Source organism: Falco naumanni, chromosome 1 (assembly GCF_017639655.2).
Source record: "Falco naumanni isolate bFalNau1 chromosome 1, bFalNau1.pat, whole genome shotgun sequence".
Classification (NCBI taxonomy): Eukaryota; Metazoa; Chordata; class Aves; order Falconiformes; family Falconidae; genus Falco; species Falco naumanni.
The window spans coordinates 22615440-22643302 of record NC_054054.1 but is presented as its reverse complement, the minus strand read 5'-3'; the positions used below and the strand labels follow the sequence as shown (position 1 = coordinate 22643302).

The following is a 27863-nucleotide window of genomic DNA, read 5'->3' as shown; positions in this document are numbered from 1 at the left end:
ATTACAGGGAGAACTAGGTGAAAAATTCATGCGTTTTGGGGGTTTTTTTTAAGCTTTTTGTGTGTGCATGCCAAGGACAAAAACACAGGATTAGCAAAACTGAGATGTTTTAATTTGTTTGCATTGGAAAGGAAACAGAAATGCTCTAATAAAATCCAAGTTTCATCTCAGAATTTTAAGTAAAACATTTTCCTTCTTTTTTATTTGAAGGTATTTTTAATTAAGAATGTTCCTTTAAAATAATGCTTTTGAAGAGAGCGTTTTTTTAATACACTTGTCCTGGTTTTGCTTTAATTTTGAGCTGAGTGATTTTTATTAATTCCTACCAAACAAAATACTACAATATTTACACAGCAGCTTCTTACAAGCAAGTAGTGGAGTCAGCAACACTGCAACGATTATACCTTTTGCCAGTGACTTGCATAATAGATTTGAATGATAGATATTATTTAAAAAAAAATACTTCAAGCTGTGAATGAATTTGTGGATGGAGCAAAGACTGGAAGGTGAGAGGGAAGAGCATAGCCCAGAAAAGCATGCGGAAGGCTGCTGTCTTAGGCACTTACTGACTGAAACCATGTCAATGGGATGCCAAATTCAGGATTCAGTGACAAAGTCAGCAAACATCACTGCTCTAAGCAATAACATTTTGAGTCTTCAGATCTAAGGGAAGACCAGCGGTTACTGGTCAACCTTACTCTGAGCTGACTAAGGACTCATTCCAGCAGCTACTAAAGGTAATGGGATTCTTTTTTCAGCAGATCACCTGGTGGACATGATAAAGGTAACAGCTCAGACAAGGCGAGCTGTAAATATCCTTAGGCAGGCACGCTAGCTTACAGTCTGCCAAGATTACTGCTCAACCTCAAAAGTCATTTCGTAGGAGAAGACCAAAAAGATTTTCCCAGACTACGCTTTTTTTTTTTTTTTCCTGGGCACTAGAGCCACAAGAGCCCCCAGACTCAGTTCTGTAAGACCTCACTAGGCTGTAAACTGCTTATCTGTATTTGCTATGTACAACAAGAGCAGGGGTGCGCACACATAGGCACAGGTAGGCTGCAGTTAGCCAGTACAGTGACGAACAGATAAGCACAAAAAAAGAAATCAAATTATGAAAATTTTCCATACAGCAAAAATATCTTTGACGTTAATTTCAAGAATTAAAATTGAATGATTCCAAGGTGCCATGAAAGTGGTCTGGATTTTCCTCCCCATCAGCTGGCTAACATAGTTTACATTTAATAAATTTTAAGACTTTCTTTGTTCAGAGTTGCCAACATTAACAAAAAACTGCTCTGGTCTGAAGTACAGATGTGACAAATACGGACATAACTGTTACAAATTTCTCTGGAACTCATATAGACCCAGACCTCATTAAATTCCTCCCCACTCTCCTTTGAGGAGAAATGGGAAAGAGATCTCCAGCATGGAAGAATCAGCCTTAGGTAAGATGCCAGGGAGATTCATCACGTTGACAAAGCTCCTGCCAAGGAAAGGTAAAGGAAGAAAACCAACAAAACTCACCTGATCAGACTCCAGAAAATAAAGTTACTTTTGGAAAACTGCTCATGAAATCTTGTCTGGACAGGGGTATAGATCTGTTCCCCACAATGCTCATTTCACATGTAGGAGCAGTTGAACTACTTCAGGGAAACTAGCATTGACAAAAATAAGCAGATCAAGCATTAAAGTGAGACGCAGCTTTAGGGTCATTGCAACCTAACTTGTGGAGTTTCAGGAGGGGTCAGGCCCACGAAGTGTGAGCAAAAAGCCCCCTGATTTAGGAGGTGGTATGCCAGAGAAGGTGGCATGTGTGACAGGAGCCGAAGGAGTGGAGAAGGGACATCCTGACAGCGGAGTGCTGGCTCCGACGCACCTCTCTAGCTTCCTCCTGCCACTCTTCGAGGGGGCTCTTTGACTGATGGACTTCTGTGGTTGCTTTCCAAATGTTTCTGGAAGTTTTAGCACCAGCCTTGAGCCCTGTATGATCGGATGACTCAGAAAAGATAAATATATCTCCTTCCAGAGTTCCCAGCGGTTAGTTACTTCTGGTTCAGTGGTGATAGACTCTGAGAAATACATGCATTTCTCTGGCGTGGTAAGAGGTCTCATTTTAATGTTACCTTGTCATGTAAATTCAAGAGAAGTATATGCATCTGGAAATTCTGGCTATGACAACTTCAATATCATCAAGACTGTGAATTAACTATGATCTTGGCTAACATACTCGATAGAAGCTCACAGGTCTACTAAAGTAGAAAACACAGGAGCCTGCATTCACTTGTCTGCTGTGCTCCCCTTGCCTTACACAAGCTCCACAAAGCCACCAAGAAGACACACGACTCCAGAATGCTACAAACCCAGTGTGACTGTGTGCTGGGCTTATGAATCCAGTGTCACAGCTCCTGTAACAACTAGGACAGGGAGAGGCAGTGAAAAGGAATGGGAATAATGCGATGTGCTTCAGTTATTCCTAAGTCACCCAAAAGCCTGCTCGATATTATCACCAGTTATGACAAGGAGCAAACCCTGGCTGGTCTAACCAGGGACTGAAAGCCAAGGATATATAATAACAATTTAAGACATCTCTTCATTTATAGTAGAAATGTAGAAAAATATATAAATATTAGAAAGGTAGTAGAAATAGCATGCATTTAAGTTGTGCTGAATCTGCATTCTGAATGCTTTTTGGTGATTGTTTTGTAAATATTTTCAGGCATTTCCTACAACTAATGAGGGAGAAGACTCAAAGTAATGTCATCTGCGTACATTTTAGATTCAGAACATCCTTTTGATGAGGAAAGTTTAAGAAGGAAATTAATAACAACGTCCCCTGCTTCCCAAACACAGGCATTCCCAGCACTGGAGACGAAAAGGCTTTCCAAGAGGAGCAGAGATCAGAACCAAGCAGTAACGGAGTTAATCAGAGCTGAGAAAAGAGGCAGGCTTGAATTTTAAGGGGGAAATAAGTCAATGCTGAGATTTTAGAAGGAGGGGAACATTCTCAGAGTGGTGAGAAAAGGGAAATATTTTGATGGCAATAGTTTGGACAGATTGAACCAAAGAGGGAAGAAAAGGTTTGGTCAGAAAAGGGAAAGGTCTTCAAAGAACCAGAGCACAGGCTAGTGTCAAGACACTGTTGACTGGGAAGAAGGCTGACTTCTGAGAAAAACACAGTTGTAAGACTCGGGGAGGCTTTACATTTAAGTAGAGGAGAAATGCAGAAACTGATTTCATGACCCAGACAGCAGGGAGTGCTAATAGTAAGAGAAAAATGACAGGAAATAAGAATAAAGAGATGTACAACTTCCAAACAGCTAGCCTGTGGGGTAGTAACTTTGTCACAATGCCATTTATTACGTCTTCCCAATTGCACTCAGCGTACTTCAGAATACTCAGAGGAACAAATACATTCTTATTTACTGGCCAAAAAATATCAAGTAAAAGCAATTCCTTGAATAAGTGCAAATTGTCTAAATCAGTTCACTGGAGCAAAACTATTTGAATAAGGGAAGTTTTGGTTCCTTTTCAAGTGGAATTGCTTTGCAAAATGTACATCAGTAATACAAGAAACCTCTTTTTTCTTCCTTTTTGTTTTTGTTTTAATCATTTGCAAGAGTGCCAGCATTTCCCAACATTTCCTTTACCATGTTATCTTGAGCTCCACAGAACGTGTGTTGTTGTAGTGCAAAAGATCTTGATAAAGGCACAGCTGTGAATGTGACCGCAGTGTTTCAGTTCTATGTAACATAGAATCACAGCATCATTTCAGTTGGAAAAGACCTTTGAGATCAAGTTAAACCACTAACCCAGCACTGCCAGGCCCACCACTAAACTGTGTCCCTAAACGCTGCATTTACACGTCTTGTAAATACTCCAGGGATGGTGACGCCGCCCCCTCCCCGGGCAGCCTGTGCCCATGCCGGGCCACCCTTTCCCTGAAGACATTTTTCCCCATATCCAACCTAAACCTGCCCTGATGCAGCTTGGGGCCATTCCCTCTTGTCCTGTCGCTTGTTTTCCTTGCTTTTACAGTACAAAGGGCTACTATAATGCTCTTTACTGTTCTCTGTTTATTGAGGGAATTAAAGAGGAACCTGTCAGCTCTCTGCTTACGTTCCCTCTGGATATACATTGAAGTGCAAAGAGTTTGTGTCTTTCTGACATTTGGTTCAACTGTGGGCCAGTGTCTTCTCCAGCCTAGCCTTTCACCATCCCCTTGCCTGAAATGCAGAGAGACATTTCACAGTGGGACATTTGACCAAATGAGAGAATCCCCAGGCTAGGGGCACAATCAGCAATTTCAGTATCCTTTTTTCTGCTCACCTTAGCTATTCCAAAGCAGCGTGGGCAGTTCATGGAAGGAGTGAAGGCAGGCAGGCCCTTCCCTTACAGCCATTCAAACACAGTCCGTGCCGGGAGGGACAAGAGCTGCTCCCGTGCAGCGGCCCTTCGTTGGATGGAGCAAAAAAAGGGTGACTTTAGCCTGAAGGCAATGCCATACATGAGCCTCTGCTACAGCCAGGATTAACGGGCAGCTTTATTAGAAGCCTGTTTGGAAAGAGCAAACAATAAACCAGTAACCGGATCCAACAGCTACTGTCTCAGGGCACATACGTACCTGCACAGCACCATCTGAGTGCTCAGAGGCTGTGGCTCACCAGGTTCAGGTGGGATGGACACCCCTTGGTTCCGTTATTCCAGCCAACAAAGCTGTTTCAAGTAGCTTTTGGAAATACTGCGTTGCAGGAAGGAACTTTAACTCAGCCTGGGTCTGTATCAGCTTTGCAGCACCATCTTCCTTTCAACGTGTTGGCACTAAATAACTTGTCTAAATAAGAAGATAGATTTTTTCAAACTTGGACCACTAGTTTTCTTTTGGAACTTTGAAATATGATGGATGTGCTACTATCATTTTTATTTCAAGCAAAATTGATGGCCAATACAGGGCATGGAAACCTGCTGAATTATATTAATCTCCTTAATTGTATCTAAGTTTTGGCTCCAGTAGCTATTTCTATAGTAATTATTATGAAATATAGTGTGATTCATACCCCAAGTAATGATTAGACATATGCAATGTTTTCATCTATGCTGTATGTATACCTTTACTAGTTATTTTGTCTGTAAATACAGATTTAACGCCTTAGTCACCAGAATTAATTAACTATCTTAATTTTATTTATTTTTTCTTCCCTGACTACATTTTACCACACTCATAGTACTGGTTATTGGCACAGAACAGTACCAGAAGTGCAGTGATAGCCGCAGTCTGTACTGCAAGATCTTGATAGTTTTAAGATCAACAGGAATTACTCGTGTACAGTCTGTTTTCCCCCCTCACTTACACTGTGTGGATGTTCAACACCATCTCCTCCAGCTGACACTGGAGGTAAGCTCCTTCCCTATCCTGACTTCTATCTAGGGAATCTTTCTGATTCAGAATTATCTTTCTATTTATTAAAATTAAAATAATAAAATAAAATAAAATGCCTGGTAAAATCCAGAGGAAAACAAAAAATGGTATTTCCTGGATGGTATCCTGCAGAGAAGTAGCTTCCATGGGAAAACCATCTTTCCTTCAGCTCATATTTTTCCTCTGTGATTCCATCTTCCACTGCTAAGTACCACAAAGGAGAAAAGAGCACCTAAATAGCTTACTCACCCTGAAAGGCTCTTCTGTCCCAGCCATAGTCACGGCCTAGCTAAGTGTTCCTTCTTTTGAACCACAGTACCAGACGGCCCAGGAACAGTCTGGGATTTTAACACTCTGTAAGCTAGGTTCCCACAATAGCATCTGAGCGGTGTCACAACCAACCTCCCTCGCGCTCTGTGCAAATAAGTAACCTGGCTACAAAATTATCATTGGAAATCACTGGTCCATTCGCCTCTCTCATAAATTTTGGCCATAAAATGCCAGAAATCAATTAAAATATGATCGACACATGAAACGAAGTATATATAAACCCAGCAGGAAATGGTAACGGATACTAATAGGCAATAGACAGACAATAATTCCATGCATTCACCAGCGAGAAGGCTTGGCTTGCCATACCCTGGGAAAACCAGGGTTCGGTAGTACATACAGAGAGAAGTTGTAGCTCGATGTGCTATCACTGCAGGCTGCAATGCAGAGAGTGGAAAAAACACTAATGGAGTGGAAAAAATGACATCAGACATAGGAAAAAAAATCCCATATTTAAACAACATTTAAAGGTAACTTTCAAATATTTTAAGGTATTTACGATGTAAACAGCATTGAAAGATTTAGACAGCATTTAAAGTATTTTAAAAGTTTTTGAGGTATTGTAAAAGTATACATTTTTACCAGTATAAATTCAAGGTAATCGAGAATTAAGAAATCATAGGACTATGAGTGAACTTTGCAGGTCTGATAAACTCTGTCCTACAGTGAGATGGGTGACAAAGTAAGTTTGTCCCCTATTGGAACCCTTCGATACTACCACAAGAGAAACATGAAATAGCGTTACTTCTCAGAGGAACTGCTATATCCCTCTTCCTTCTCATGCAAGTGACATTAAGGAAGAGCAGTAACAATGCAGAAAAACTATACTATTAGCAAAAAGATGCATTCAAGAAAAAAATCATTTCATCTGATGTGTGGGTGTAGGAAAGCATGCCGATACTTTATTGTAGGAGAAGATTCTGGTATTATTTGCCACATCGTGATTGCAAAATATTCTAATGAATAGATTAATAGTCCGGAAATATTTTTTAAACATAAATATATCTCTATCTATATATTTATGCATACTGATATAGATGTACACACACAGATATAATGGACAAGAGATTCTAGTTCTCAATAATTAACTGGATACATGTGGAAGACATCTGGACCACCCAAATTCCTGCTTGGTTTCTACAGTGTCTTGTTCCTTTCAACAGTTGCTGAATCCTAAGTTATCACAGCTTTTTAGGCGTGCTTGCTGTAATTACTGTGGTGCTGGGACGTTGTACATCCAATCTCTGTAAGCCCTTCAGCCGCTTCCTCTGGGTGCTTTAACAATGAAGGAACTGAAGTAGCCTTTCCTTTATTGGTATGAACCCTTCCCAACACTGCGCTGGGTAAGTCAAGGTTTTTATCATCACCTGGACAATCTAAAATGACAAGGAGTGGAAAATGATATGGAGTCAGCGTGCCTGAGTATAGTAGCTGTTGCCAGCTAAAAAGCAATTAAAAAGAGAATAACCCAAAATATCCTACCAGTTGCAAAACTGCTGCAGATGACAGAGGCAATCCATGCGATGGTTGCATATAGCTGTGTGTACGTAGGCTGTGTCTGGCTCCTGCGGGACAGCACATGCTGCTATACTCACTCTGTGTCAGGGGATAAATTCCTTTACGTGCAGGTCATGATGCTGCCACCACACCCTGCTTCCCTCCCACGCTGCTTCTCCCACTCTCATTGCCTCTGGAAATGTAAGAGGTGGCTCAGCTGGAAGCAACTTCACATCTTTTTCTGCGCAAACATGAGGTTATTATGTGTTTGTAGGTAGCTGAAGTGTTCATGAGATTGCTTGTGTGAGAATCCTGGGTTCCGTCATTAAGGAGGCAGTTCTGGAGTGGCAGCCTTGATTACCCTGGCAGCAAAAGGTTACAGGTAATGCTGATCAAACAATTGCTGGCACCATGCATGTTGAGAGGTAACTTCACGGGCAGAGATTAAACCAAGAGGCACTGGAGCTGTGTGGTCTTGATCAAGAATTTTCATCTCTTTAAATATTATTGTACACATATAACCACAGACCTCTGGAGGGATCCTCCTGCTTACAGACTCTGTATTCTGCAGCATTTGATGTATCAAAAGGAGAATAACCTCACAGCTAGAGGACAATAGCTGGGTTTCATCAGGAGAAGTTCCTGGTGCTGTACATGGCGTTAGGGAGGCCCAGCCTGCAGAATAACCAAGCACAGAGGCACTGCAAAGGGCCACCCCAGATAAAAGCTTCTCTCCTAATGGAGTGCAATATTCTCCCCTTCTGTACGGCAGGGGACATTTGTTAAAAGACATTTGTTAAATGTCACCCCATTTCTTTCTCTCTCTTTTTTTTTTTTCCCCTCTTTTTTTTTTTCCCCCAAGTTACTTAAAAAATGTCAAACTGCATAGGTACGTGTGTATTGTCATTTACAAAAGTCGAGTTCCTAGTACGTAATCCTAGTACATGATTTGCATCAGTGTGTGTCACAGAGAGATTTCTGGTCATTCTTTCTCCTTAAACTGTATTCTGTTCATACTCATTCAAAGCCCATTTTTTTAAATAGAAAAAAAAAAAATCAGAGATTTCACAAACCACCAAAACAGGCCACTTTGATTTTTTGGTCACTATTCGCAAGGCAGGTATTACGGAAAATCACTTTAAACTAGCCCTTAGAACAGCAGATCTGTGGAATGATTCACTTCCAGCTTATTTCAGCCAGAATTCAGATACATGAATTGATATCCCACCCCCCCTTTTAAATCCTATTTGAGTTTTGAAAGATCAGTAATTATTTAGACTTTGTTTCATGTTACATGTTGCCAACCATAGATTTGTTTGGGGGTTTTAATGTTGTTTTTAGAAAACAGAAGGTGTCAAACCCAAACTAGGTTTCATAACAATGCCATTATATAACCACCCAATTAGTAGCTTGTTTGCTGCTATTAATAGCAGCTTCCACATCTAAATCACTTTGTGTACTGCTACAATAACTGGCAAGAAGAGGCTTCACATTAGTTATTCATTCTCAGAAAAGAATAAATGAACTTCATGGAGATTTATGAGATGCAGCGTAATGTGCTGTTTATTAGCTGCCAGGCTGCTGCCTGTTCAAATGCTGTTTGCCTTTCTGGACTCACAAGGAGATGGTCAGAGACTGTGGACTGGTGCTGCAAGCCCTGTATGTATGTATGTATGTATGTATGTATGTATGTATATATGTATCATCTATCTATCTTACGTGCATCTCATATAGAAGGCTACCAGAGACAGAGCTTAGACCAAGGTGGTCTGAAGCCAGGAACTCTTTGAAGTCTCTTTCTTTGAAATAGTATCTAGAATTTGGTATGATGTTTCATGTTTACATTGACATAATGTAATTAATCCTCCAGCGATGGCGATGTGCTGTGGTTCAGCTGGAGTTCCACCCCACAGTGGGCTGTCATTGCCCTCCATGGCAGCTGTCTCATAATGTTGGCTGCTGCTGGCTGGCTGTTTGTCATGCTGCAACAGCTCCAGCACAAGCATATACACCGAGGAATCTGACCTCTTCCAAAAAAACTTGACTGGAGTTTTGATCATACTAAGCCACTTGAGCTACTGACCACAGAATCCAATCCAGAACTTTTTTTAACTTTCTGTACAAGGGTTTTTGGTCTGTTTTGTTTTTTTTTTTTAGGTTGAGATCAGATATTATTTCTATTTTTGAAAAAAAAGCTGCTTTAAGAGGTGCAGCATGTGAGCTAGTTTGATCTTTCATTCCTCTGTTCCTGAATTCCAACATGGAATTGAAGAGATTTCTCCATGGCCTGATGACAACTTTCCACTCTTTGTCACAGAAATGTCCTTTTAGATCAGATCCCTCACCTGATATAAAGATGGGTCAAATTCAGATATGTATATGGTTCTAAAAGAATTTCTTCTCCTGAGGTCCATATTCTCCTCTCTTTGGATATCTCCACTGCTCCTGACTTTTAGGCAGTGGTTTTGCATCTCTCGCGTGCTCCATCTCTTCACTGTTGTCATGCTCCGCGTTAGCTGCTGTCTATGGGGATGTAACAGTCTCTTCCACTCCTTTTCCCCAGGTACAAGTTGCTTCAGAATTACATCTACTTACATCAGTACAAAATGAGTTGCATAATTGATGGGCTTGACTGATTATTGATTCAGGTTTCTGTTTCTGCTTCTGTGTGGCTTCCTTGTTGATCTAGTTGTTCTTCAGACCCTCTTTACTTGACCTACAGGCATATGTCCTCCCTGGGGAGGGGGAGGGGGGGGGGAGAGAGATTTCCAGCATCAACAGCATGAGCTAGTTAAAACAGAAAAAGAACATGCACGTTCTTCCATGGGCATATTGAACCATGCTGCGTAAATCACTAACAATGTTTTTTCTTTGGTTTGTCATTTCATTTCCTCCTCCTATCGTGTTACTGCTTTCCCCTCTCTTACTGTAAAATATGTAAAGTTAATAACCAATGTAAAATGTAAAACTGAAACAGGAAATTGTGAAATGTTAAGTCTTTTTTTACATACCTACACAATCTCTAGCGCTCTGCACAATTATAAATATTTTTCTAGCATTTTTCTTGCTATCGTGACAATGTATTAATTTCGTATGGTCACATATTAATCATACATGTCAGTGAGAATCATGATATATTTGGCCTGTTCTTACATATTTATATACATGTAGAATACACGAGAGTCCCAGGTGATGGGCATACAATGATGGTGAATACATGGCCTCTTCACCTGTCACACTTAGGGCTAACTCTGCATGAAGCCAGCTATGGCTCTTTTGGATTGCTGGTGGGAAAGTGGAGAAAAAATGGTTGGGCTTAAGATGAGATTACAGCACTTTTTGTACTTTCACACTGAAGGTGCAACTACTCCACTGTGTGTAAAGGAACAAACGTACAAATGGCAAGCTGAAAAGCTGATATTGCCATTAATGGAATGGTATCTTTTGGTATCTAATGGAGATAAAGCTTCCTCGTGGCACAGAATTACTTTTCAGCCTGCTTACAGAACAGAACTAGATGCTGCTCCAGTGCCTGACTTGTTGCCCGCTGTTCATATTTCTGTCTTCCTGACTTCAGGACTAGGTAGAAAACAGTGGTCAAGTCTTCTTTCTGAAAATACTTTAAAAACTATTGTCTTGGTTTTGACAAATTTCCTCTAAAAAGGGGGCCAAAACTAAACTAAAAGCAAAAAAAGATTTGAAAACTAGATTTCAAAACTCAGTAAGCCATTCAGAACCGGAACAGTCTGAACAATTAAGAATACTGCCCGAGTTTCAAAAGAAACATTGCAGGGATCATATTAAATCAGTCTGCTATTCTCCCCATTTTGCTGGGGGGAAAAAAAAAAAAAAGTGTCATTTTTATGTAGAATACCTGTGCATTATAAGCTTTAAAAATGGCTGGCAAAGTACTTGGCACAGAAACGCAGGCTTCCCACTCCAGCCCAGCCAAGCCGATGCACCTTTGGTGTGGATCTGTCGAGTGAAAGACTTACAGAAAAATGACTGTGACCCATTTTGTTCTATAGAAAATGTGGATCTGATGCTCACATAAAGAATCATAGATTGCCTGAGTGCTCAAAGCTACTTACATGAGAGAAGATTGCTTTATAAGTAAGGATTTGTAGGATCAAACTGGAGTAAAAGCATAAGAAATGCCCTGCTGCATCAAAACATTGGCACATGCAGCCCCGTGTTTTGTCTCTCACAGTGGCAGAAGGAAATGCCATGCAGGCATTGGAGCACAGAGCCTGGTCCTGTGCTGTCCAGAACATATTATATATTGCATATATAAACAGTCAAGAGGGGATAGGAAGAAAGCAAGGAGACAACGTGAAATTTTCCCATTCACAAAAAGCTGTGTTGTGTCTTAGAAGGTGGCTTTTCAAAGGAAACCGCTCAAAGCACTCACAAATAGCTCATTCAGTAGTTTACCGCACTCCTGCTACGAAGGTAACTTTAGCCAGTGTACAGCTGCCAGTTTGGTAAAACACACGAGTAGCCCACAGCAGCCATCCCATATACGCATATAATTGTCTGGCTTACCCTCCTAATCAAACTTACTTCTTATTCCACACTGGTCTTGTTTGCCAGCCATCACTAATGGGCTTGTTAGTGGAAACTGCAAGTGATGGGCTGCTCCTCAGCCTCCACCATCCCTTTTCTGAGAAGTAGCAGGTCAGCTGGGTATCTCGCCAATGAAAGAAGCATCACATAAGCTTTTGGGTGTCTTGACACTGTCTTTATCTGCTTTGTATACAGCACCGACAGTATTTCAGACACAATTAAAAAAAAAAATCAAACCATTCAAGCTGCTTTTCATCTGACAAACTGACAAGTGATGGATTAATGTGCCCCAAGAGATTCTGAGAGATAAAAGCTTTTTGTTTAGTTCAACAGCCCTGCCAAAGGGTTTAGAAAGGCTGCTTCCTCAGTGTTAAAGTACAGCTCTCATCTGCATTTATAATTTAACATCTCTGGAAGTATGAACAACAACAGCTTACGAATAAACCCACCCATCTTCTGTAAAAGAATAAGCTTACCCATGATGTTAAGATCACTTCTTTACTTCAGGATGTGGAGACGGGACTCTAGTTGTATCATTTCCTTCATCACCTTTCCAGTCTCAGCTGAAAAATAATAAGACACCTATTTGACCTTGAAACCTCTGACTTGAGGAAAAGAGGTTTCCTGGATGATTAAAGCAACATAGTTCTGTGCGGTTCTCTGCCCTCTCTGCAGTCATTTTCAAGGTTTACTGATTTCTTTTTAAAGCAAAAAAAGATTAAAACCACCAAGTATCAGTAATGGTGCTGGCTTTACCAATTACAGACATTTTGGGAAGCTCACAGAAACATTACAAGTTTCTGGCATGAAAATGGCATATCCTAGTAATAGGAAGGAGAGGGCTTCGGCTGAGACCGAGACAGTTTCTTATAGTGTGTTGTGCTTAACAGATAGGGTTGAATATCCGACCCTAATATTTTTCTATGTACAGCATATTTGCTTTGCCTTTCAGACTTTTCTTACAGTGGATGAATACATTTAATAACCAAACTGCTCGTTGTGTCTCTACAGAAGGAAAACATATGCTTCTACACAAAATATTTATCAGCAAATGCCACAGTTGAAGTTATGGGCATTACAGATACTGCTTGTCAGTTGAAATTCTTGATCAAGCTGAAAATTCAGGTTATGGGAAGCTAGTGAATGGAATAACATGAACCAGGGAGATTCAAGGTGGAAGTACCTCCCAGTTTTCCTAATGATTAACTGGGGGAAAACTCCTCAAGAACTAAATGGTTATCTTCTGATGCCCCTAAGACAACACTGGCTGTTCCTCTTAAAGGTATTTTCATTGAATCCCAGTTACTAGGCTTGGTTCAGAGGTGACCACATGAAATGTAACGGTCTCTTTTATGGAGGAAGACAGGCACAGTGATCTATTGATCTCTTCTTCCTTTAATAGCTGTGACCAGAGAATTTAAATGTTGCCAGCAGGTAATGAGTTCATCACCCAGAAGCTGGCTTTTTAGGGGAGCCTGGGTTCAGTCCTGCCTGTGATTAATTGCTGGCTTTCCAGCCAAGCCTTCTGCAGAGGTCATCTGCCGAGAGCTTCAGAACTACCTGGTCATCATTAGAACCAGAAGAGCTCATTTAGAAAGACAGAGGTAGGGAATGAATGGGCTCCTGTAGGAAATCCTGGATCACAGAAAATAATCCAGTTGATATGCACTTCGAAGGTATACAATCTGTAAGGATAATCATGTAGGAAACAGATAACCCCTGCAATAGAATCCGAAGCTGAGAGATGACTGGCATGTTAAGCCTGTGGCTAACATTTTTAGTTAAAAACTAAAAATAACAAAAAGAAAAAATTAAATTAGAAAAAAAAAAACTGAAAAAACCTTGGCTGTATTTCCTATTGAACCAGAAAAAGATTTAGCCTTTCTTGATAAAGGATAGGAAATAACTGAAGAAACACTGAGGGTCCTGTGGTACAGCAAAACATGTTTATGAAGTCATTATATATTTATATAATGGACTATTTTCAGCTTACAAATTTTATATTCAGGTAAGTTTTCTCATCAAAGAATCATCAAAGTATTCTTGATATAATGTTTTTAAGATTTTTTTGGGAAAAAAAAGTTTCTTTCTAATGAATTTTACACTGAAAAAGCATGAATAAATTGATTATGATAATATATAACAGCCTAAACCAAAAAGATTGCTTGCTACCTAAAATGCAGAAATGCACAATATGAGTTACAATGCTACTAAATTCAGGGCCTCTGAGAGGGTAAGTGGGAAAGAAACTGGTGAGAGTGACGCATGTAGAACAGAAGTGGTTCTGTTTCATGCCATCAACAACAATCTGTAGCTGCTCACTGTCCCATCTGTAATTAATTTAGAAATACATTGCTTAACTGAGTATTTACTAGTGGCTTTTTGACCAGATTCATAAAAATGAGCAGAATGGATTGAATCTCTGAAATTGCAGCATGAATGACAATATTTCAGACAACAGGAATCTCAGCAAGAAATTTGTGAGCTCCTTGGGTTTCTTTCCAATTTTTCTTACACAATTCCTTTGCAGGTAAGCCTGCTTGCAGGCCTTGTCTTTGTTCTAGGCATGCCATGCACAGGAATTAAACGTACAGGACTAGAAGGATGCTTCTGGGCCGTTTTAGCCTTTTATAATATGGCCAGGCTTCACCTCTCATCTTCCTCTGCTAATCAGATTAAAATTCTACCCCATGCCAATACAACATTAACAGTTAGAAAACCTTGCTTAATATCCAGCCTATACACATCCATTTTCAGCTTGGAGCCATTTGTTCTGTTCCAGTATCGTCCTTCAATTTCCATTAAGCTTGTCCCCAAATGCTGTTAATACCACTTCTGTATGGAGAGTGCATTTGCATCCTTTTTCAGTCTTTGTTTTCAGTCTCTGATCGGAAGACAGATTTTCCTTTTCCCTGTCATCCTCAAATCTTCCCCTGACAGCTGTTCAGACTGGATTTTCTCTTTCTCAAATAAGGTAAAGCCCAATTCTAGGTATTACTTACATTTCTAAATCTCATTATTATTTGGGGGGACATCTCACCAGCCCTTTTCTATTTCTGCTTAAAATATAAAAACATGGTTATATCTATTCTGATATATTCTAGCACCACAAATCCCATATAACCATCACTTGGATAAGATAAAGCCAAGCCTATCTCTAAATAGTTGCTTCCAAGTGATGAAGCCAACTAGATGCTCAGGCATCCAACTATAGACAGCCGAGATGCAATGGGGATTTAGTCCAAAAGAGGAGACTCCCATCTCCCCACAACAGAAAAAAGAGTTTGGACCATGGCATGAGTAGAGTAAGTAGACCAGATATGTAATTCATCAACATCTTTCCTCTTACCTATGTGCTCCTTTACAGTGACAGACAGAAAGAAATCGTTTCTGTGGGAAATGGTTGTGTTTCTGGCCCCTTATTTTTTAAAAAATACGTCCTACATAGTGTTTTTTTCCATTTAGTGAACTAGTAGACTACTTCACTGTATACACATTGCATATGTATACACTGGTATATATCATCATGATATATTTCCCAACTAATAATTTCTTAAAAACAGTCTCAAGTTTCTGCTGTACAGCTTGTAATGAAATACCATGGCCCCAAATCCCATTTTTTCCTGACTTTAGCAGCATATTACTGTATTTCCAGGGGAGATATATATGAGTTACAAAGTTTGATTGTGCAATAATAGCTGCTCAGGATTTACAACCCTTGCTATCTCTTTGTTACAAAGGTACCTGTCAAATGTGAGATTTTCCTTCAGGAAAAACAATTAGCCATGTACAATGAAATCATGGACTATTGCTATTCTGGAACTTTTCTGGAACTTTTGGCAGGGTTGCTTTGGAGACCCACATCACCTCTCACTGCAAGCCTCTTGGTGGTTGGGACCCTATAAATATCAAAGTCAAGAGCAATCTCTGATTATAATTGTCCAAAGAAATACATTTCTGGCTCCTTTCATGATGTCATTGACCTTGAGAAGAATAATTGCTAAAGATAAAATGTCTCTGGGTGATCTGTTGAGCAGCAAAATTGCTTACTCACCGTCATGACAACCCCCGCAGGGCTGGTATTTGTGACCTGCCAACTGTCTGATTGTAACTATTAGTTTTTGGAGGCTGGATGCCTTAGGAAAGATTAAGATAAATTCTCCGCATTGATCTCAGATTGAGAGGAGAAATGCCACCTCTTCATTTGGAGATGGATCAGTGGAAATAATTTTCAAATACTACTGATTATTCATGAGGTAAAAACAATTGCTAATTCCTTGCAGCAGCAGAATTTCCTTATTTAAAATGAACATCATTGTTCAGAAATAACTCCCAAATTACCATCTTATTTGCTTTCCCTAAAAGGTATTAAATGTGATCAGTGTGCTCATATAAGGAATCAAACAAATGATAGAAAATTAGTCAGTAGCAAACAATCTGATAGGAGTTTTGAAGGGAATGAAAAGACGCACAGGCCACGTCTGCTTTCTTGACTTGGTTTTAGGCTGTGCAGAAGGTATCTCAGAAGGCTGACCTGGAGGACTGGCGTGCAGAGATTTATGATGTGCAGCCATGGGCTGCTGAGCATCCCAACCCGAGAGAGTTTAGTATGTCTAACAGTGACCTGAGATTGTTTTTAGGTTCCACAGTGAAAAAAACAACCAGCAGGCATACGAATGGTCTTCTTTGAACAAGGACATGTGGTCGGGCTATAGGAGTGTTACATCTCTGGAGCTAACAGGCAAATCTGTTTCAAAACCAGTGCACATTGGCATTTATGGCCTCAAAATTACCCAATAAAATTTCAGATAGCTCAGAAGAACATGCAAGAAAATATTTAAAGGATCCTATTAGAAATCCTCCCTGTCCCACAGGAGAAGAGAAAATCTGTAAGTGCACCACTGGCTGTGTAAAAAGTTTTACAGTATATTGAATAGTTCTCATGTTTTGATGAACCAAGGGTACCTCAGCAGGGAGACCCTTAAGGCAACTCAGAATGCAAAAGCAGAAACAGGAAAGAGATAGCAGGAGTCAAGATGACAAGAAAAATATCAAGGAGTCACTTAGCATAGTGAGAACATACTTTAAACCTATTGTTGTGGATAAATAAAAAAAATCGGCATTTTCTGTTAGTTAGCATGCATCTGTTTTAGCTAGTGTCACTTGCACCTGGTGTGGTTTGGGGGGTTAACTCACTGCTTGGAGTCAGAATCATGTGGGTAAAAGGCAAGTAATATCAGTACCCTATAAAAAAGGTAGGTAATCACATCCTGAGATGACAACACATATGACACTTAATGGCTTGAACAAAGCTCTACAAACAGCAGCACAGAGAATTCATCATTAGTTTCTGCTACAAGAACACTGAGCACTAAGAGCAGGAGTAAGTACCTTTCTGTAGTTTGATGGCAGCCTCAAGCCTCAAGCCTCTACTACTGAAACAGCCTCAGGATTTCTACAAATTATAGAAGAGTCCCCAGACTCAAAAAGCTATTTCCAACACTGAGTAGTGATGTATTGTATATGGTATTTAACAGACAGCCTCAAGAGTCAAAAACAATTTTATGCAAAATAAAATGTGAGAAAAATCATTAAACTGAAGAAAGTGACAGTTGAGAACTTAACAAAAAAACTTCTAGCATATGCCCCCAAAACCACAAACTTGGGCTGAAAAAGAAAACTCCAGGTTAAAAATCAGCCTGGCTTTGAAAGAAATGGAAGTCACAATAAAGCAAGATAAATATTGCTATTGCCATTTCATTTCTTTGGAAGTCAGGCTGCTCTTTTAAACAGCACACCTTTCGTTCCCAAGCATGGGCTAACCTGCATAACAGGGGAGGAGAAAGTGAGAGCAGTGAAGGTAAGTGAAAACTTGCACTTTGAAGAAAGGGAGGTAAAGGACGCAAAAATATATAGGTGCCAGGCAGAGCTGAAACACCAAAAGCTTTTAAAATGCACTCTTGGCCCTGATGCTGTCCGTGGCAGTTTCAGACAGTTTGGGAAGCAGTAACAGGAGTATCCTTTCCATCACCCCAAAAGCACTTTGTTCCCAGGAGTTACCTGCTCGGCAAGATGAGGAGTCCTGAACTATCACGGGCAGGTTGCATATCAGACAGCAAAGAACAGCCGCCTTCCTCTTCTGAAAAGTAAAAATGAAAATGTCATTTTGAATACAGGAGAATATAGACAGTTTCAGAAAATACAGCTGTCTGGTTACAAGGCTCAGTGCCTGTTTTGAGCTTCTTAATGCTAATGACAGGTTTTTGACTGTGACAATGAGTAAAGACACGGCCTTTCTGGGTTGATGTAAGGGTCTGTCCCTCAGTCAGAGTAAAATTTTAGTGATGCCATGTGGTGACCTTTGAAGCTGTCCTTTCCAGAAAGGACTGTAAAGGATCTTCTGATAGACCAGTCTCAAGTACAAGGCTAGCAAGAAAGCAACGCATGCGGTGTTTGGCTCAAGTTCCTTCCTCTTGCCCAAGTCAATTATATATAATTTAAATTGGACTCCTACATTCTCCTCATCTCCTCTCACTGCCTTTCACCAAACAGTTAATACTTCCTTCCTCCATCACTTGCTAATGTTTGTTGGCATTAGCTGAAGTTGCCAGCCCAATGTGAGAGTCAGCTAAGAGAAAGAAAACCACAGAGCGGGATGACGAGGCTGACCATTTCTTCTGAACTTCATGCGTTATTTCAGCAGCTCTGCTGAAGCCCCCTCTTTCAAACCTTCACACTTCTTGCCAGCTCAGAGGCTCCAATTTCAACATTTTCTTTACGGTAACTCCTAGTTGTGGCAAGCCAAATGTACATATTTTTCAACATAGATAAACCCCCTTCACTCGCATCTGAGAATAAGACTAATTTGTGAGTCTTCAATACATCTTACTATTAACATGGATACCAACAAGGCAGCCAAGTCAATAAATTACATGAGATAGGCTTCTCCCAGAGGACGAGAAGGAAGTAAATGAATAAAGGTACATATGTTAGGCGAGGCTGAGTCCCTAACAAGACATCTGTGGAAGGGAAGAAGAGAATAAATCTTTTTCTTATTCTCAGTGGAACTGCATTAATCTTGCCTCAGTTAGGCTTTTCTTACCTATTGCTTTTCCCCCATGAGCAAGCAAATAAAAACTGTAGGAAGGATGGAAAGAGAAGAGCCATAGCCAAGGTAGAATGAATAATAAAATAAAATAAATAAAAAAGATGTAGAAAATTATCCTTTCAGAGCAGAAGACAGTTACAATACTGTGATTAAGCAAAGCACAGCTCCTCCTGAAGAGTTTATGACTTTACACAGCTTACGCACTACATTTTCTTTGCCCACAAACAGCTAAAACTAATCCTTTACAGGGCATTTTGTCAGACCAGGAGGACGAGATGACTGTTGTGAAGAACAGACCCCCACATGCAGAGCCATTTTCTCTGCCAGGCACTAAGACCTGGTGCCTTTATAACACAGCCCCAGGGGCAACGAGCTGTTCATTCCCCCTTCCCACTCCATTTGCTTTGGGTGTCTGAAGAAGAAACACATCCCATTTTCACTGACGTAGTGTACAGACTGTACCTCACGCTCCGTAACAGAAAGACACAGTCACTTCTTGTGTTCAGGGTGCCCATTTCACGCTTACATATGTAGAAATGCCTGTGCTCTGCGTGATGCAAATGTTTTTTCATTATGGAACTCTCTTTGGAAGGTGCTGACAATTAGTGATCTGCTAATCTAGTAATGCAAGAGGGTATGTCTGTACCCCCATAGCAGAGCAGGCAAGAACACCAAGGCGCATTCATATGTGCCTTAGGGGTGTGGAAAGCGTGGATTTAGAGAGGACCTTCACAGGGTAACCTTCAAAGCCTGTACTCCTTGACAGTGTTGAGGCATTTTAATAATCTCTTAGGAGCAAATGACACAGAATGCAGAAACAGCAACAAAAATTACTCACAGATTTCCTACCCACATGCTGTTCGCATTTGTTGAAAGCACATTCTACTGCAGTCAATGAGATCTACCTTTTCTATTTCTGCTAAAAAAAAACCAAAAAACCCAAGCGTATCTGCCTGTCCATCTATCCATCATCTTCTGGTACATCATAGCACCACAAATCCCTACAACCACTATTAGATAAACACAACGTTCACACCAGGTAGGTCCCAACTAGTACCTTCCTTCCTCCTCCTTATGCATCTGCTGGGAAAGCCAGAGCCTGGAGGCAGGCAGAGGCCCCAGGCCTGGGCACAGCCACATGCCCAGAAAAGCCAGGACTCAGGACATTTGGCAAACTTTCTCCAGCCCTGACTGAACCCTCATCATCTCAGGAAGGTCAGCTATTTCCTTCTGCCTTGCTTCGTGATTCCCACAGCCCTTTCTCGTCAGTCCTCTGCGCTGGTCCCAGACTTCTCTTCCTTTCTCATTTCCCTCCCAGTGCATCGCATAACCCCTTCCCAGGTCAGCCACCCTGGAGCAGAGGAAAGAAGCCCGAATGTCCATTGGTTTTAGTGCTACAATGCTGCTCTCCTTGACTTGGCATTCTATGACTTTACCCACCCAATTTCTATGTAGAGCTTAAACTCTTTGAGGCAGAAGCTGTCTCATACTCAGTGTTTTCAGAATGCCTAGCACAACAGCGCTCTATTTCATGACCTTCAGATGGTCCCTTCCCCCCCCCCCTTTGCTTATATAATGCATATGATTCATTAATATGAAGTCTCCCGTAACACAGAACATCTGGGTTTAGTTTTTGATTTTTTCTTATTCTGTGAAGTTGTCAAGTCAGCTTTGGGATATTTTGTCTAAACTTGATCCTTAGAAAGTTGATGTCACTAGGATGGGAAATCCTTTCCAATTTCATCTCACAGGGATAATCCCATGTTGGTATATGCTATTTCCTGATCAGATGTTTGTGTTAGGAGAACACCTTTCGAAAGTTGTGTCTTTCGTTTAGTTTTGGAAAAGATAATCCTCGGGTCATTAACACTTTCTGTGGTCCTGTTGAGCTTGGCAGAGTTTTCTTTCCTTACATTTCACAGCAGTTTTCCCTCTATGGATATTCCCTTGAAAGGTTTCCTCCATCTGTTTTGTATTTTAATGCTTGGAGGAGGCTCTGTATCTCGGGTGATGTGGCCATTTCTACACAGGGCACTATCTGGTTTGCCTTTAAAAATGTACCAGCTTTGCAAATTAGAGGGTAACAATTTATCATCCAAATAGGGCTAACTCTCTCATCACTGGTCAAGGAATGACTTCTTTCAAATGCCAGATAACAGATGGTGAAGAGAAATTTTACATCCTCTTCTTCCAAAACTACCATTTGAGCTAGCAGGGGAAAAGTGAGAAAAGAGGAAAGCTGGACACATGCTTCAGATTTTAAACATACTTGGTTTAATCAGCATTTAAAACCTGACCTGAACTAAAATTATACAGTTAATTGCCATTTCCCCCCCCTATTTTGGTCAAAATTTCATACTCTGAAATCCGATTCAAAATTGACAAATTGTTTACTACTTTATAAAGTTCATCTGCTTTTGTCTTTACGACATAGTGATGCCAAGACACCACTGGTAAGTTACTCGAAGTTTTTAATCAAAACCCCCAAATTAAGTGACATTGTAAAAAATATGTTTGTATATTTCTTAGCAAGAAATTGCTATTGCTACAATTTCCTTGCAGTAAAGTGTTCTGTTCTAGGAAGATGAGATAAACAGGTGAAAAAATGTCTATGGGATACACTTCAAAATCCAGAATTTTACGTATAGCCTAGAAACACTGGCTGATCTTAAACATTGCACCATGTAAGAAATAATTAGTACTTATATTAAATCTATACAAATGGATACATATATTTCTGTCTGTCTCTATTAGATTATTACATTGCTGGTGATACAAGGTATCCCAAAGCTAATGAACTTGAAAAGTACAGTTTGTAGCAGACATGAAATGGTGGGTGAAATTTAGCTCAGACTAAGCAGTGTTTGTATTGGACATGCATGGTACTTCTGAAGGACTGAAACTCAGATATTTCCTGTTACTACAAACTTGACCACAACCTTTGTTTTGGTATCTGTGTTTTAGAACCACGGCGTCATGTCTGTTGGGAAGGAGCTGTGAGCCCGGCGAGCCCACCACTGACCATGGCCCCAGGCGCCGCATCTGTGTGTGTGTTAAACCCCCCCGGGTGGTGACGCCGCCCCTCCCCGGGCAGCCTGTGCCCATGCCGGGCCACCCTTTCCCTGAAGACATTTTTCCCCATATCCAGCCTAAACCTGCCCTGGCGCAGCCTGGGGCCGTTCCCTCTTGTCCTGTGGCTTGTTCCCTGGGAGCAGAGACCGACCCCCCCTCACAGCCCCTGTCAGGCAGCTGTGGGGAGCGGTCAGGCCCCCCAGCCCCTCTCCAGGCTAAGCACCCCAGTGCCCTCAGCTGCCCCTTGTAAGACGCATACTCCAGCCCCTCCACCATCTTCGCTGCCCTCCTCTGGACACGTTCCAGCACCTCTACGGTCCTCTTGAAGTGAAGGGCCAAATTATTCTGAATGTGTGCAAGGAGTAATAACCCTGTATTCAGCTGGAGCCAACAGTGTCTGCAGAGTGACTGACATTACAGTCTGGTTGAGTCTCTGAATATCTCTGGTAAGACTTGGTCCAACTAGAGATTATAGGGTTAAATGGGTGTTTTTTCTAACTGAAATTGTTATCCGTCATTAAATCTTTATAATAAACTTTACAATTTTAATTCTTTATCAAGATCTCTGTTGATGTCATTAGGAATTCTATTTGAATATATATTGAGTAATTGTTAAATACTGGGTATTTATAAATTGTCTTGACCTTAAAAGTAGCTGTGTGTCTTATTGGGAAGCAAAGTAAGTTGTTATGGTTATTACCATAATCAATATGTAATTGATTATACAGTGGAAGACATCTTTATGTATATATCTTGCTCTCACAAAAAACATGTATGTAGAAGAAAGAAGAAAATCCTAGAAAAGTTCTGTCTAAGAAATGCACATTATTGCTACACTATGAGCCACGAGATTCAAAGAGTACCTGAAATTCCCTGGAGAGATGAGAACCAAGACTGAATAGATTATTCATCTGCCCTTTCTGATGTATTTGCTGAGTTGTTTTGTTCAGAGAACAAGGAAAATGTTAGTTTTATTCTTATAGTTGGCGCTGGAGATTTTAGTGTATGTTCTCATTTTTATAGCAAAACTCTCTTGTCACTTAAATGCACCCACCTTCTGCCCGTTCTCAATTAACGTCCCTCCGGTGTAACAATGTTCAGTCTCATTTTGGGGCAAACCATGACAGTATCTTCTGTTCAGTTCTGTTCCAAAAGTTGCCGTTAGTGGAATCTGAATCCCTTCCTTGCTACCTTGATGGAAAAGGACAGGAAAAGATTTTAAATTTCATGAAGTAATTTAAAAAACAGCAGCAATTTTTCATCTTGCTCAGCTTCCTCGGCCAAAGCTTATCCTAATGCTCCTCCAAATACTTGTATTCTCCCCTGCATATTTAGCTGATGCTAGCAGATGCTGAGTCTGCATGTCAGCCCTCCGGGGATGGAGCCATAAATGTCTTCCTCAAAACTGCATCGAGTACCATTCCCCTCGCAGCAAAACTTAATGAGTTTGCATAGGAATCAAAAAGCAAATGAGGCCCCTCACTAAGAGGAATTCAAGTTATAGTTTACTTTCTTATCCTTGCTTGAACTCAGCCTCCTGCAATCACTGAAAGGCTTTCTCACTTTAAAATTCATGTATTCTGTGGATGGTGCTCGTAGCATCTTACTGACAAGGATGAAAGGCAACAGGGCAAAGCCAAGCCCTGAACAACCATTTTATTTGATCACCTTGTGCAGAGTAGATCTGTACAAAACAGACCAAACCAGAGAATGATTTCCCATTAAACTGAAAAGAGACAAAAATAAGAGGATTGAATAAAATAAGTCTAACCTATGTGAAACGAATGGCCTGAATGGACTACATACTGTTCTTGTTGCAAGTGGAGAGTTACATTTATAGCAGCTGGCATCTGATTGCATAAGTGTCATGGTGTTAAGTGTTTTGTCACTGTTTATGGGTTGGGGTAAAGCTTAAAATGGGCTAGAAAGAAGAGGGTAAATAAAAAGATACAAGTTATTTTTGTTGGTTTGGTTTTTCCCCTGAAAACTCTGTTTTAGAGCTAATCCTGTGTTTTCTGAGAACCTGATTCCTGATTTCTGCGTCACTAGCTTTGGCAGGACTCAGTGTTTGTCACCAGCACAGTGTTGCTGTGAATGCTGCTAACAGTATCCTGAGTGGTAAAACAAAAAAGATGAATGATATGTTCTGAAGACTGAAAATTTACTAAGGAATTTTGACTTGAGGAAAACATAAGAACATCTTTTCTAATCATTTTGGTGACACAGATAAATACAAAACACGAAACTCAGGGGAAAAAAACTTTTGTTTTCTAAGGTTGGATACACTGTTAATACCAATAAAATCAGATTATAAATACCAGATCTTCATATAATGCAATTCACTTTCCTTCCATTGATTTAAACAAGTATTATATTGACTTAAAGGCAGCTATGTCAACTTCTATCATCAAGGGGTTTGGTTGTGAGTATGTAAGAACTTGATTTCTTAAAGTCTTTTATATTTATCATTCCCATGGTGCATAGAGAGGCTGATCATACCTCAGCAAAGCACAGGCTGCCAAACAAATGAACAAAACCCAAATCCCTCACCACATGACCTCAGTTTAGATCATTCTGTGTGGGGACACATATGGATACAGAAGTACATTTTTTATATATATATATACACACACACACACACACACACATATAATCTCTACACACACGTATATACATAAAAGCATATATAAATGAACAAAATAATGTAAATAAATTCTAAAATTAGATATAAACACATTCAAATAAAATTTAGAAATTCATTCTGATGACTTGATCGCATTCCATGTCTTTGTTCACTCACATGCATTCATTCATTCATTCCCATGCTGGCTTGCCCCTGAAGTAACAAGGTTTGTAACCAGAAAGACAGTGACTTCTATAAATCTCAAAGTACAGTAATCCGGGATTAAAAAAGTAAAGTGGTACCATTACAGCAGATAATTGTAACGCTGGAGAAATAGGTCAGAGCTGCAGTTCATCTCGACACTGCTACCAGCAAATGAGGTCAGGTTTGGCTTTCTTTTGTTGTGCTCTTGCTTTGAAAGAAAAGACCTTTTTTTGGTATTGATAAAGAATACCGCATTCCCAAGCAGCAACACTAGAAAAGATAAGAGCAGAAATTAAATCTCTGGTCTACATGGCCTGAGGTATCCAGTCCCTCCTCAGAGCGTTTGTGCTGAAGGCTTCCAGAATTTCCATGTGTGCGTTCCACCCAACACACGCACAAGTAAATCTTCCTACGCTCTTTTTAATACTTCTTACAAAATTACATACATTGTTGCACTTGAGTAGCGTACAGCATGCACAAAAACATAATAGAATCCTCCAAACACCCTTCATGTAAAGCAGGACAAACAGGCGGGCTGGTTCATAGCACTCTCTGTCACTACATGTGCATGCTCTGGTTACTTATTAAAGAGAAGTTGTCTCTACAGAACTTCTAAAGGAAATGAAAATAAGAATCCCAGAATGTAATTGCTTTTATGGAGCATAGTCATTCAAGAAGGAATTTTGTGCAGCTGGTAAAGGCAGTGTAACTACAAAAAAAATTACAGCCTTCCTATAAATTCTCTATGATCCCTAAGGAAACCTCAGGAAACAGGCTATTGCGATGCAGATTTGCGCGGTTCCCTGAAGAACACTGCACTTTCACAAATCCTTCCCTGAAGAGATTTAGCTTTTCAACAGTTTACACTCAAGTACAGTTAATTTTGATGGCCCCTGCCTGCTTACAAGCCTTAATGTTTAGATTTTGTATCAATTACCACATGAGACTCTTCCTGGGTCACTACTACGGCTGCACGCACTTTGTAGCCGGTTTCATCCTCTGTGTAAACAATAAGTGTGAAGCACACTGCCCTCTCTGAACCAGCTGAGGTACAAAACTGCCAATAAATAGTCAGTTCAGGTGTTTGCCGTCAAGGATTAGAAGCGTGGAAGAAACACGCTTTGTCCTACATCACGAGATACAAATTCAATTTCAATTCAAATAATAAACTGGTGCCTAATACTGTTGATGTGAATAGTAAGACTCATTTGCAAGAACACAGGTGAACCACTGCTACAGCCTTGTTTGCAAGCATTTACCAATTCACGCCCTTTGTTAATGGCAAGCATTTGGACAGATGTTAGTATTTATGCAATTATGATTTGTAAAAATCTGATCAGCTTGTGCTAGGCGTGAGCTGTTAATTCCTTTCTAATTCAAAACCTTTATCAAGACCCATGAAAGTTTGCAGTCAAGGTTTTTTAAGTTTTCTCCTTTGATATTCATCTAGATATATACATCATCTATTAAATATTTACAGAGGAAACCTCTTAGAACAATGAAATATAAATGAGTCATTTGGTGGAGACAATGCATTTTTCTGCCAAGTTTTACCCGGACCAGTATTAGGGGGATTTATGCAGGGATAGGATAGTCTGATGAATCTGGCAAAGGGAAATCAATAGGAGAATAATTAATTTAACTTCTTATTTTTCAAAGTGACAGATTGATGATGGGTCATGAAAAAAATATGAAGCATTATCATTTTCCCTCTACTGTAGGCAGATTAGGTAGATAAAGATAAAAGGTCTGTAGCTGTTCCTTACCTGACACAGGGATCTTTCTACAGAAAAGTTACAAAGGCTTCTGGGTGAACATAATGATATTTAAGGGAGTAAATGTTTACACTTCATGAACATGTGTATTTTAAAGTAGAAACATAATATATCAAGGAGTCAATACTTCATTGCCTATAAGGATTTCACAAATCGTGGCTGAATTTCCTAATGTAATACTGAAGCCTGCTCGTCAGAGAGTTCTGACATAAAGGAAAACACGCAACTGAGTAAGAGCTGGTAATACCAGGCGAGCAGGCTTGTGTATCTGATGGCCTTCAGCAACTGGGGAGGAACTACCAACAAATGACAGCTGTCAACAGTAACAGCCATGGCATATGGGGCACTTCCCAGAAAAAGCCAGAGAGATTTAACTATAAAATCACAGAATGGTAAGCACACATTGCATTTGGTATGGTTCTTTACATTTATTTTTATTTGACCCCATTTATGACACATTCGAATTGCTGTACTCTGAAAGTACAATTTGTTTCCCTACAGCTTCATTTTTTTAAAAAAATTTATTTTTTCCCCCAGGTAGCCTCCTCTTCCTCCTCTCCTTTCCTTTTAATGTGACGGAAGGACTGCAACAGCCACACCAGCTGCTGAAATTTGCTGCTTGTTTGTAAAGGAGATAAAGTAAAAGCACAAAAAGTGTAAAACACCTTGTCAGCCTCTAGTGGGAAGAATGCAACTGACTCTCTGCCTGGGCTAAGGATAAATGTAACACTGACTCAGAAAACATAACTTACTAGTATTTCAGGGAGGACAGTACTTTTGTAGCCAGCACCTGACAGAATGGATGTTTGCTCTTACCATTTGCTGCGTCTTGTTCGGGAGTTAAACATCATGGCCATGTTTCCTATTCCAGGGATCAGAAGAAAACTTAAGCTGCGGTAGAATGCAATAAATACGTCTCCAGGATCACTCAGTGCTGGAAGGAAAAGCAGTACATTTTTGCAAACGCTGAATGCAGCACATTCATACTGTGGCTCTAGACAACGTTCCCAGCCTCTAACATGAGTGAAGATACCCATATGCTTAAGTCTCAGTAAAAGCAGTATTTAGGTGTGTGCATGATTTAAATGCAGAAAGCAAAATAATAAATGTCTGTTTAAGCCACCACTTGTGTGTTCATTCTCTCTCCCTTTCTATAAAGAAGGTAAGTTTCTTACATTCTTGGTATTATATAATATCTTTCACTTACCCTCTTTTTGTATCTTTCTTGACTAGAAGTATTTTTGAATGTTGTCTCTATCGCTACATGCAGAA

At 40.2% G+C, this 27863-nt stretch overlaps 1 long non-coding RNA gene across 1 annotated transcript; it reads right to left on the bottom strand.

The window, feature by feature from the left end:
* Nucleotides 1-27862, bottom strand: LOC121083822. The gene is made up of 7 exons (XR_005826493.1): nt 27408-27862; nt 24915-25086; nt 23044-23180; nt 17870-17948; nt 12286-12372; nt 7229-9978; nt 1-7122 (listed from the first exon to the last, which is right to left on the bottom strand). It is a non-coding gene; the product is annotated as an uncharacterized LOC121083822 (long non-coding RNA).
* Between the last annotated feature and the right edge of the window lies 1 nt (nt 27863).